This window comes from Trematomus bernacchii, unplaced genomic scaffold (genome assembly GCF_902827165.1).
Source record: "Trematomus bernacchii unplaced genomic scaffold, fTreBer1.1, whole genome shotgun sequence".
In the NCBI taxonomy this organism is placed as follows: Eukaryota; Metazoa; Chordata; class Actinopteri; order Perciformes; family Nototheniidae; genus Trematomus; species Trematomus bernacchii.
The window spans coordinates 2,252,245-2,266,003 of NW_022987942.1; the positions used below are offsets into that span (position 1 = coordinate 2,252,245).

The 13,759-nt window shown below is 40.8% G+C and overlaps 1 long non-coding RNA gene across 1 annotated transcript; it reads left to right on the top strand.

The window, feature by feature from the left end:
- Window positions 1-1,518: 1,518 nt before the first annotated feature.
- On the top strand, window positions 1,519-4,339 carry LOC117470699. Its single transcript, XR_004554716.1, has 2 exons — window positions 1,519-1,626; window positions 4,206-4,339. It is a non-coding gene; the product is annotated as an uncharacterized LOC117470699 (long non-coding RNA).
- Window positions 4,340-13,759: the final 9,420 nt, after the last annotated feature.

The window sequence follows — 13,759 nt, forward strand, 5'->3', positions numbered from 1 at the left end:
TGATTGCAGCGTCCAGGCAGCTCCCGTTCAAGCATATATGCCTTGAGCTGCACATAGCTCCAACGATCCATCACAGTGTCTCCACACACACACACACACACACACACACACACACACACACACACACACACACACACACACACACACACACACACACACACACACACACACACACACACACACACACACACACACACACACACACACACACACACACACACACACACACACACACACACACACACACACACACACACACACACACATTATTGTATGAGAGAGGTTCCAGGTTGAATTGGGGCGAATATTTGTAATGTTCAGAGGTTGTTGTGTTTAATATTCATGAGAAAATGTGTCATTGTTCAAATGATAATAAACAAACATATAAAGCATCTTTGTCCACTCATATGTTGATATGAGTATTAAAAACTTGAAAAATATTATAAACGATTTCCTTAAAAAATGATGATTTGTCATCCAGCCAGCTCGCCGATTTTGCGGCAGCTCTTTCCCTCAAGAACGCTAACGAAAAAGCTCTATAATGGCAGGCAAACATTTTTTACTTGACTCCTTTTCTAAAAAGAATATAATTCACAAGAAGAAAGAGGCTAGCAGCACCGAAGCTACAAGTGAAGCTGCTACTAGTACTACATCATCAGAAGAGCCGCCTAAAGACGTGGGTAATGCTAGCACTAACGTTAACGTTAGCTGCTCTAGCAACGTTCCCCTGGCTAGCTCACCTTTCCCAGAGGTATGGACGGAGGAGATGTGGCGGAGGAAACAAGAGGCATACCCATGGATAGACTGCAAAGCTGGGAAACTGGGCTGCAAAGTTTGTTCATCCATTTCGGATTTATCAGTCTTCAAAACGCAAGAGGGGTGTGTGTGTGTGTGTGTGTGTGTGTGTGTGTGTGTGTGTGTGTGTGTGTGTGTGTGTGTGTGTGTGTGTGTGTGTGTGTGTGTGTGTGTGTGTGTGAAGCAGCGCTGTCTGCTTATTTGCAATGTAGGCTAGGCCTAATCAGAATAATTTCAAGTCCAGATTCAATGTTGTTTGCATAAGTAGGCTATATTTTTTCATTTCATTTATTTAATAAGTAAATTTCAGGACAACTTTGGGAATTTTGTTTGTTTGTTATGAGTTTTAAATAGATTTTGAAAGTGGAGATAGAGAGAAGCAGCGCTGTCTGCTTAGTTGCAATACTGTAGCTTATGCAACTTAGGCCTATAAATTGTTTATGTAACTTATGTGCTGGTGTGTCCATGGTTTTGAGTCTGTGTGTGTTGAGCGCAGCGCCGTCTGCTTTTTGCAGTACAGTAACTAAAGTAGGACTAAGCATACCGGTAGTTTCTGTGGACCTGTCTGCCCGTTTTGTGAGTGCACTGCGCGCGTGCGCACTTGTGTGGCATTGTTTGGGATGACCCAGAGCCGTATAATAGAAGAGTTACGACATCTCCGTTCACTCCAATGGACCAGTTTTTTTACAGCAATGGCGGATCGTGGAGCTGTCAATAGTTCCCCGGAAGTTAGCTTGCCGCTGACTTCCGGGGGACTATTGACTCGAGAGGCTCCACGATCTGTGGCTGGCAGCGCAGTAGAGTTGCAGCGTTCGTGATGGACTTTTAAAGGTAAGAAGACGTTTAAAGATTTATATTGCGGATATTATCAGCACATCTGAGTCAAATGAACATGTGTATTAAAGGATGTTAGTGGATTATCCCTAAATCTACTGATTTAGGGATAATCCACTAACATCCTTTAATACGTTTACAGATAACAGATTAGGCTAGGATACCGGATAAAGTTAGCAACACACGTTAACCATGAACAGCTATTAATCCGTTCTCCTAATGTTATTTCATCCAACGTTGTGGAATTAGAGAAAAAGGGCTTCTAAACGTGATTTTTTTGTGGGGTGGAGTTATATAATATTAGTTAAATATAACATTGGGGCACGTGTGATTGTAATGAGTGGAAGTGGAGAAATTACGATCTCCATTTTGGAGTAGACCTACAAGCTAGTATAATAAAGTTAACGTTACACAATAATAAGGAAGAGAGCTATTTGATATTAATTTAGAGTGCATATTTGAGACTTCCAAACAGTAAACAAAAACGTAATTTATGGGTGAGTGTTTTTAGTGTATTCTGTTGATTATTACCTGTCTGTATTATGTTGCAGCTCAGCTGATTTTGAAATGATGGCAAAGTGAGAGTGAAAACACAAGGTAAATTTAATACTACTGTTGTATATAAGTAAGCATACTAAACATGTATTCTATCACTGTATTATATAAGTAATCTTGTTAGTGTATATTAGTAACCTACAGGGTTCTTACACCTTTTCCAAAGTCAAATTCAAGCACTTTTCAAGCATTTTCAAGGTGCATTTTCAAGCTTTTCAAGCATCTTACAGCTGTTGTAAATTACATATTTATATACACATACTTATACTCAAATGATTATTTCCCTACCTCACATTAAATCAGATGTTCTTTATGCTATAAACAACCAAATGTGTGTTTCATAATAGCATTCTACATGAGGATGAAAAATTAAAAATGTTAGAAAAGAAAACTAAGTTTAATATTTCAAAATGAGTGACCCATCTGTACGTAGACTGGGCATCCCATATAACCTGGCTCAGCCAATATAAAACAATCAGCCAAATAACTTTTTAATATATTATTGATTACTATTTTTGAGGTACTTTTAGGTTGGCAGTAAACACAAGTCAGAGGTAAATGGTGTACTTTGACTCCACTACATGTATTTAATACCTTTAGTTACTTTACAGATGTGGATGAATGATGTGAAATATAATCAAGTGTTAAATCAGACTTTAGTTCCACCTGGAGTAAATTCACAAGCTACTCTGCAGTATACAAAGTCATTCAAACTAGCTGCAACTTTACCAGCTTTGATAACACTTTCATGATCAATCATTATAAAACATATCAGATACAATTATTAGGGATGCTCCGATCGCCAATTTTGGAGCCGATCGCCGGAATCAGTATCGGCCGATACCGATATCGCTCTCTTTTCCTCTCTCCCCCTCTCTCTCTCTCCTGACAGCCCGTCAGTATCTCCTGCAGCTCACTGATCCAGTAATGAGCGACCCGACAGTGAAGAATAAATATATTTATAACTAGTTTAGCTTGTTCCAGAGGTAGATAAAATAGCTAAGTGTGTTAGGTCTAACTCTTAATGTGTGTTCTGCTCCGCTCACCGGTCCGTCACAGCGGGTGGAGCTGCAGGATTTCTGCTTCACACACACGTTGCATACCGCTATTTTATTGTCATTTTCAGACACTTAAAATACTGCCAGACTAGTGAAGCCATTTTGGCGAGCTTGTTTAGCTGCGCACAGAGAAAAGTGTCATGTATTTTACATGCAACGATAGCCTAATCTAAAATGCTCTCCTATGGCGTACCTTTCGTGTGGTGTGTGGCTCGTCAGCGCAGACTCTCGCATCGTTATTGTTGCACACTTTGCAGGAGGCTACTCTTGGGCTTGGCTTGACCCTCGTCTTAGCCATGGCTTGTATTTGTCTTCTGCTAGCCAACGCTCGTTGAAACGGCAACCTCCTGGCATACTGTCATCTATCACTCTCATCAGAATGCCCAGGTCACACACGTAACAAAAACACTTGCCGGTCACGCGCATTGCGCGGGAAGGCCGGAGCGGAGCTGTTTTATGTAAAAGCGAAGCAATTAAGCACGCTCCGACTTCTTTATTTTCTTTAAATCTAAAAGGCGAAGTAAAGCATTTACAATTTCAAGCACTTTATCCCAAATTCAAGCACCATTCCCAAAATTCAAGCACTTTTCAAACCTTGAAAACACCTCGTACAATTTCAAGCATTTTCAAGGATTTCCAGCACCCGTACGCACCCTGAACCTACTGTATGGCAGGTGGAGGGGCAGTGATGTTACAGGTGGAGGACTTACTGGACATGTATACACTCATTACATACTGTACGTAAAATACGACCAAGAATGTGAGACAACTTTATACAAATTCATATCACATCCATTACTGATGCCATTTGTCATACTTTGTTAAACTCACAAATAATAAAGTTCCATAACTTCAGTTGGAAACAAAGACCACACCTTATCTCCCCAAGGCAATTTCCCATCCAATAGATGTGCTATATAGGTGTGTATAACCCTTTCTCCTGTCTGTTTCTCCCTCTTTCAGCACACGAACCAGAGGGGGATTCAATAGAGCCTGAATACCTGCACTGAGACCCTCACCCTGCACCCTGAGTTTCAACTCTCAAGAGTTCTTCAAGCCTTTCCCTGTTATTTGTATTAAACCAAACATTAAGCTTCCCAATGGTGTGGTCTTCGTTTTGTGAAAAAGTGCACATGCAGTGTTTGAATATGATTACCTCACATATTTTGTTGCGGCTGTCTGTTTTGATTGTTAAATTGCTCCTGCTGACTTGAGCTAGCCATTTTTCCCTCCTCTCTGTGTCAGTGGGGAAGCCGTACATTCTGATTCTTACTCCTTTCTCTGAGCGATTGGAGCATCCCCAGGAGGCACAGCAAACCATGGTGGAGACGATATGCCAGGACAACACAGAGGAAAAGGCACAGACAAACTGCATGACATGCTATTCAATGTTTATTTAATTCCATGTATTTACAATGGATGTTCCTAAAACAACACTTTTAATGTCATAATCATGTTGCTGCTAGTCCATTGATAGTCACCTGTTGGTCTCCTGTCCTTTCTGAAAGTCATAAAGAGTACATTAGTCATTTAGATTACTTATGTCCTCAAGTACCATGGGATTACTGAAACCACCATGAATTAAAAAAATGGTAGAAATGAATCTAATCTAAATTTTGAAGCATTCCTTACCATCCCCTCCCTCTAAATATATAAATAAACATTAGGAAGTGATGCTCCTGACTACCATACCTGTTTAAGAAGATAATATTTGTTTTAAATAATTCAAAGCAATACACAACAGCAACAGGCTCTTTAACCAAGGCAACAGCCTAACATGTATATGTTAACAAGTAAACTAGCTGTTCACACTATTCCTAATATTATCCATAAATATTAGCAGATTCTATTTTATTTTTAAAACATATTGATGTAAATACATGCACATATCGGTATGTTGTATAAATATTGCAAATCAAGACCTTTATTCACTACTTATTACCAAAAATCGTAGTTCTATCTCCGGTAATCATGCATTCATATGTCCCGCCACGAACTTCCGGGGAACTATTGACTCTCCCTGAACCACTTGATGATCAAGCATTTTGGACTTCCGCTGTCGTAACTCTCTCTCTATATGGCGCTGGGATGACCTAATTAAAATAGCGTCTCCCCCAGTAAAAAGATCCCCACTACACCACTGGGTGGGGGTGTGGGAATAGAATCACCTGCACAGCTTGAGCCAGACACCATTATCTCTGGAAACATGTTGGATAACTAGGACCATGCCGAGTCGCTGGATACTGTCAGCAGAAACAGAAAGAGGGAGTGAGCTAATTGATAAGCTCCACATATGGTGCAGATATTGAATTTTATGAATGTGAGAGTTATTTCACTCTGGGTTCAGTTGCTCTGCAGACCGACTCGGTTTATTGTACCTCGTTTGAGCTTCAGTAAATCTATTCAAATGAAATTCTGAAGTCTGTCTTGTTTTAAAGTTGAACTTGTTTTATTGAACCTTTCAAAAAGCATGGAGAAGAATCTGAAACCATCTGGTTTCAGTTGAAAAATTTTACTTCATGTCACTATGTGAATGCTAACCATTAACAACTCAATAAGCAACTACTGTAAGTGATTCCCACTGGATTTTTGGATTTATAGTGGGTTGAGATTTCATGGTTGCTCACACTCATGCACCCCTCTGTCCACACTTATTCATTGAATAAATGTATTAATGTAACGTAGTAAACAAATTAAACACAATTAAAAATATTCACAAGTTGTTAGGCCTACACATCTATCACTGTGTATATCACAATTCAAACATGTTGAACAAAGTTTAAGAAACCCCGTACAGCTGTCAAAAACAATGTGAAATGTTGACTTTAATTTATAGTTGTACAACATCTAGCATTCATAGTTCTGAATGCTAGGGTCATTCTTAACATACGCCATTTTAGCCAGGTCAATAGAAAAAAACCATTTTGATTGTCCACGATATCTTTTATTCCTCACATGCCACAGAGGCAAATGTCTACCCTGTTACAGGCATTAATGTGTCTATTAATCAGTGTTTTGAATGTACTATTAGGAGTTTCAATGATAAGTTGCTCTTACATATATATTAGGGTTATTTATATTTTTGGTCGATTATGATTCTGAACATGGAAGTTTGGTCTACTTATGCTTAAATCATAGTTTTCATCTTAAAGGGGACCTATCATGCAAAATGCACTTTTGTACGTCTTTTATACATGAATATGTGTCCCCGGTGTTCCAGGGAACTCACCAAGTGTCAGAAAACACAACCCTCTCTATTTTCCTCCATACCCAAATCTCTAAAAAAGGGGCTGCAACGGATCTGATAAAAACTGATCCAGATTTGAACACTTCACTGACGTCACAGAAGTGGCGCTACGGCTATTGGGCCAACTCTCCACCTATCAGGGGATGTGGGGTTGGGCCACGGCCGGCCATTGCCGCTCGAAAGCGCTGGAGACGCTGTAGTACATATGCCAGGCCTGTAAGTGGCGCTGTAGTCTGCCACAAAAGCAGCGAAGACGACTTCCCGCCCATAGTTACCATGGTTACCCTTCTGTTTATTCTCCGCTGTGGCTTTTTTTCTCCCTCCCCGAGGCAAGCGTTTGCTCCCGCTGCTTTAATTCAATGCAATCCCTCCCCGTCGAGGCAAGCACTGTAATTCTCTCCGGTTAGTCCACCAGCAGATGACAAACACCCACCTCTCCGCCTCTTCCAAGGAACGAGGGGACCGTGCGGCAGAGTTTCAGTTTCAGTTTCTTTCGCCGGTCAAGATGTCCGTTAAAGTTGAAATCTTCCGGACAAAATTAGAAAAGTGCCGGTCAAAGGTCTTCTTTGTTATTTATTGAGCTTTAAAACAAATTAATAACAACTCTATAGGCCCATAATAAAACACAGAGGACGGAGATCTTTTTTTCTCCCCCTCTTGACTTGATCAGAGCACGGCTCCCCTCTTCTGCAGCTCACAGAATCAGCCCCGTAGACAGCAAACAGCACATAGAGCGAAATGAGGCATGGCTAAAATGCATGATCTGTTTGGTATTTTGAAAACAGAAACGTATAAATATACCTTATATAGGTATGGCCCTACAATATATCATTTAAATATAGCATGATAGGTCCACTTTAAATCATGGTCATCTTGGATACATAGCATTGTATTTGTTTGCAAATCAAACTTTTAGAAATAAGAATTAGCCCTTTTAAAACGCAAAATATATAATATAATGTCATGAGGACTTAAAGGGCACTGTAAAGGTTCCTTTTCCGTAAGGAAGTACTCCCAAGGAACCTTTGAAAATTAGATCGCAAGCTGGGTCTGAGGCCCCGGCTCCACGAGGACAAATACGGCAAAACGCATCGGAGTAACGCAAATGCAACCGCAAAAAACCTTCCGTCCCCACGCAATATACACCGGATTGTGTCAAGCTCCACGAGACGGCTCCGTTTACATCCAAACGCTGGAAAAGCTGCAGTACATATGCCGAACCTGTACGTGGCGCTGTAACTTCCTCCACCAAAAGCAGCAACTTCCTCCACAAAAGCAGCGAAGAAGAATGGTTGTCATGGCTGCACTTCTGTGTATTCTCCGCGGTGGGGGCCGACAGAACCGGGCAGAGTTTTTCGCCGGTCAGCGTGTGTTAAAGTTTAAATCTTCCGGACAAAATTATAAAAGTGCCGGTCAAAGGTCTTCATTGTTATTTATTGAGCTTTAAAACAAATGAATAACGACGATATAATGATATATAATCATCAAATACACAGAGCCTGTCTCTTTTTCCTCTCTTCTCACAGCGTCAGTGTCTGTCTCATGCAGCAGCTGATCCTGTAATGAGTGACCCGACAGTAAAAATGAACATATTTATAACTAGTTTAGTTTGAGAGGTAATTAAAATAGCTAAGGGTGATGATCTGACTTGAAGTGTGTGTTTTGCTCCCGCTGCATCACAGCGGCAGGAGCTGCGTGTCTCCGTCCTGTCAGATTAGACTTCACTCGCGTTTATGTCCATATCGAGATAAAGATAAATAATCTGAATTCAAGGAGGAGCTCCTGTAGATGTTGCACAAAGAACTGTAGCATGGTCAGTAGCGACTGGAGCACGATAGCAACCCTGCGGGGGAGAGGCGGGGCTATGAAAACGAATGACCGTATAAGCGACTCCACGGCCCCGTTGGACCCCCCAGAGCGCTCCGTTCCCAGATCTATCCACCTTTGGACCCGTTGTCGTTTGCGGGGTCTGTTTCTACGTTTCCCTTACGGCCTCGTGGAGCTTAGAGGGCTATACGCATGAGAAATATGCGGATTCAACCCGTTTTCGTCCTCGTGGAGCCGGGGCCTTAGTGAGCTCATACTGGTTGAGAAGGCAGTCCTTGAGTTGGCATGCCATCCTTTCGGCCATCTTTCCGACAGTTAGCCGTTCACATTTGGTTGTTGCGTGCCATACGCAGGGTTTCCAAAGTCAAATTCAAGCACTTTTCAAGCATTTTCAAGGTGCATTTTCAAGCTTTTCAAGCATCTTACAGCTGTTGTAAATTACATATTTATATACACATACTTATACTCAAATGATTATTTCCCTACCTCACATTAAATCAGATGTTCTTTATGCTATAAACAACCAAATGTGTGTTTCATAATAGCATTCTACATGAGGATGAAAAATTAAAAATGTTAGAAAAGAAAACTAAGTTTAATATTTCAAAATGAGTGACCCATCTGTACGTAGACTGGGCATCCCATATAACCTGGCTCAGCCAATATAAAACAATCAGCCAAATAACTTTTTAATATATTATTGATTACTATTTTTGAGGTACTTTTAGGTTGGCAGTAAACACAAGTCAGAGGTAAATGGTGTACTTTGACTCCACTACATGTATTTAATACCTTTAGTTACTTTACAGATGTGGATGAATGATGTGAAATATAATCAAGTGTTAAATCAGACTTTAGTTCCACCTGGAGTAAATTCACAAGCTACTCTGCAGTATACAAAGTCATTCAAACTAGCTGCAACTTTACCAGCTTTGATAACACTTTCATGATCAATCATTATAAAACATCATATACAATTATTAGGGATGCTCCGATCGCCAATTTTGGAGCCGATCGCCGGAATCAGTATCGGCCGATACCGATATCTCTCTCTGTTCCTCTCTCCCCCTCTCTCTCTCTCCTGACAGCCCGTCAGTATCTCCTGCAGCTCACTGATCCAGTAATGAGCGACCCGACAGTGAAGAATAAATATATTTATAACTAGTTTAGCTTGTTCCAGAGGTAGATAAAATAGCTAAGTGTGTTAGGTCTAACTCTTCATGTGTGTTCTGCTCCGCTCACCGGTCCGTCACAGCCAAGCCCCCAGGAAGTGCGCCGGACTCTGATGAAAATATTCGTGCTGGCCAAACGGCGGTACTACACTTCCTTTTGGTTGCCAGGCCCGGAAACACTTTTTCCCATTGACTTACATGGGGAAAGAGTGGTCTGTAACTCGTTGGATAATTTTTTTTAAACTAAATAAACTACCCAGTATGAACACTTGTATAGCCCTTATTAAAAACATTCGTTCCTCAAGTTGTAAAAATGTGCTAATAACGTTATTCTGAGAGTTATTTCCCTCTGTATTATGAACGCGCATCTAACCCACGGGACCGCGCCGCCCGGCACGTTCATGTGATGTGACGTGTTCAGCACCACATGAGTTTATCTTTACCCATGGATAAGAACGGACCCATATCGCCTTACTGCCAGCCCACGGAGCTGTAATAATGGATATATTGCACATGTTTGCTGTAATTCATCATTTGTAAAATATTATACTACATGGGCTGTATGATGTAAATCTTGTATTAAATAAAGTTAATATTACCGACGTAGATTAACGTCCCTGTAGCTTCTTATTGCACTTGCAATATACCATTAAAGGAGTTGAACGTTGCTGTTTGCTATTACTATAATACCACGCAGGGATAAACCAGAGTTTACAACCTTTGCATGTGGGCACAACACGTTTTGACCCAGATTAATTAGCTATACCATGATATCGCCCGAGGAAGTCGTCATACTTATACATATATAAATAAAGATATATGTGTCAAAGCTCTAATCAAATTAACAGTTGTATTAATTATACTTGTATATGTATATATATATATATATATATATATATATATATATATATATATATATATATATATATATATATATATATATATATATATATATATATATATATATATATATATATATATATAGCCTGTGTTTTATATTTATACACACAAATGAACAACCTTGTGTGTGTCAAATAACAAGTTGTATTGTAGTGTTTATTTTAGTGTTGTGTTATGCTTATCCACATTTTGATTTCAGAGCACAGGAGAATGCTGGGCACAACATAAAGCTCAAAAGTGAAGCTGGCAATGCTGAACAAAACCATCTAGTTATAATATTTATTCAGCTGAAAAAGTCAAAGCTCTACGAAAATGTAATTAAAAATACATAAGCATTTTCAGGTAGAAAATCAGCATTTTATATAGAAATTCACAAAAATAAGAAATGTATACCTCTTATGGCTGGCATTGTAGAACTAGGTGGAAAAAATAGTGACAACAAATGTAAATACAATTTATATAGATCAAAAGGTAATATATATAATATTGATTGCAATTATTAGATTAAAAGATCCACCAATTATGATCAACAGGAAAGCCCTCTGAAGGCATGTTGTGGTTTGAAAAAAAGTTGAGGATGGGGTCCAGACAGTTAAATCAGGAGAGACTTCATTTTGTTTAAAGAACATTTATTGACACATGTCATATGATAAATGTTAAGTCTTTGGCGATTAGACCCCGATCCTGAAATCTTATATCTAAAGGGGGAAATGCAGCCGTGAGCATATAGGGAACCTCCCCGGGGTCTAGACACTGGTGATGATGATGAAGATCTGGATTTGATGAGGAGATGGGATGAAGAGGAGGTGTGATGAGGTCTTTGGATTAGCTCTCCTGGCTCTGGATATGATGAACGGAGGTGGGTGGAGAAGAGGTGGATGGGGAGGAGGTGGATGGGGAGGAGGCGGGCGGCAGCATGAACACCTGAAATCACAGCTGACTGCAGGAGAGAGGAGAACCATTTTAAAGTTTGGCTGCAGCTCGGTGATTGGCTGCTGGAGAATGAGGTGAATGTAATAGGTTAAAGAGAACGCCTGTGATGAGCTGATTATAAGCAGCTGCGGAGTGAATGTATACATACCCAGTCTTCCTGAAAGAACTTGCGCTGAGCTTCATTTAGTGAGTCAGACTCATGGTCAGAATGCTGGTTGGGAGGCTCAGTTCTTCCTGTTGACAGAAGATGGCACTTTTCTGAGAGGGAGCCAGCCGGCAGACACTGGACAGTGGCACACCAACAGATGAAACAGGAATCCATCTGAGAGGCTATGCGGAAAAGGATAACAAATAATGTCAGCAAGACATGAACATATATAACCACTATCATTCAATTCTGTAATTGCAGGTTTGTTAGCATGATATTTCAAACATAAATGGCCTGTCTTAGTTTAAAGCCCACTCACCACGTCAAGGTGCAGGCCACGAGTGAGGACACAACAACGATCACAAACAGTACATACACACGAGACAAAACTTACATACATATAAATAACTTACATATACAATGAACAATGATAAAGATTTAAATCACAATTGATCATAACTCAAAATACATATATTTTTATATATTACCAAGTGGTTTCATGTAGGCTACAACCCACACAAGTATCATGCTAAATTAAGCTCTGTTGCTTGGATATCACTAGATCCTGTTACATCAGCGTAATATAAAAGTACATAACGACTGATGTGTAAATTAGCATAATTACTAGCTAGCCGCTAGCTGCTAACTGCCGCCTCGTCGTTAATATCAAATCCATCATAACAACCCATTACCATGCTGTCATGAACGCGCGGTGCTGTTACGTGTACGCAAATTGACGTGCTTGATGTGAACGAGCATTTTGGGGGGCATGTTTAAAGTTGCGCATGCGCTATGAGCGCACATACGGGTACTTCTCAGGCATGCCGGGTAATCTGTGACGTTTCGCTCTCTCAAAAGTTGGGCCATTTTGTCATCATGCGCGATTGAGCAACTCTCATAGGAATGAATGAGGCCCCGCCTCCCACGCTGTATCCAGTTCTTATTATACATCCATGGTCACAGCGGGTGGAGCTGCAGGATTTCTGCTTAACACACACGTTGCATACCGCTATTTTATTGTCATTTTCGGACACTTAAAATACTGCCAGACTAGTGAAGCCATTTTGGCGAGCTTGTTTTGCCGCGCACAGAGAAAAGTGTCATGTATTTTATATGCAACGATAGCCTAATCTAAAATGCTCTACTATGGCGTACCTTTCGTGTGGTGCGTGGCTTGTCAGCGCAGACTCTCGCATCGTTATTGTTGCACACTTTGCAGGAGGCTACTCTTGGGCTTCGCTTGACCCTCGTCTTAGCCATGGCTTGCATTTGTCTTCTGCAAGCCAACGCTCGTTGAAACGGCAACCTCCTGGCATACTGTCATCTATCACTCTCATCAGAATGCCCAGGTCACACACGTAACAAAAACACTTGCCGGTTACGCGCATTGCACGGGAAGGCCGGAGCGGAGCTGTTTTATGTAAAAGTGAAGCAATTAAGCGCGCTCCGACTTCTTTATTTTCTTTTAATCTAAAAGGCGAAGTAAAGCATTTACAATTTCAAGCACTTTATCCCAAATTCAAGCACCATTCCCAAAATTCAAGCACTTTTCAAACCTTGAAAACACCTCTTACAATTTCAAGCATTTTCAAGGATTTCCAGCACCCGTACGCACCCTGCATACGGAACGCCTGCGTCTGCAAGGTTTTCACTGTGCTCCCAACGGCCCCACTCTCACTGGTGAGGAGCCTTTATCAGTCCTGTCCAATCACAACTTTTTCCTTGATTGGGTGATGAACCTCAGGTGTGTTTCTCAGATGTATTCAGGGGCTGCGTCTCACTTCTCTTATTTTTCATTTCCTCAGTATCACTGGAAGTTGATTTGTCTGCGCCATCTTGAGTAGCGTCCCAGTGGCCTTATTTGTGCCGGAGGACCGAGGATCGAGGATCGATAACGGAGGAGCGATAATCGAGGAACTACCAGACCATCCTCCGGTGAAATCCTCAGACACTCGCCCCGCCCCCTTACTGTGTATCGCTCACTGATTGGACGATGCAGTGCATGCGCTGATCTGTTGCTGAGAGCCGTTTACCAGCGGAGTGAAGAAAACATATGAAACTCACGGGACTCACTCCTCATTTTATACTGTGTTTTGTTTCAATTAATGTATCATTTAGTTACAAATATGTGATATACAGTGTGAGAAAAAGTTTTTAGAGAGTACTTGTCCATGGACAAGTGAGTTTGGCAATTTACTTGTCCGAATACATTTTTCACTTGTCCAGAATGGACAAAAATTGGGGCCACAGGAATCTTCTTCGCCATCGTATTTTACATTTTCCCACGGTT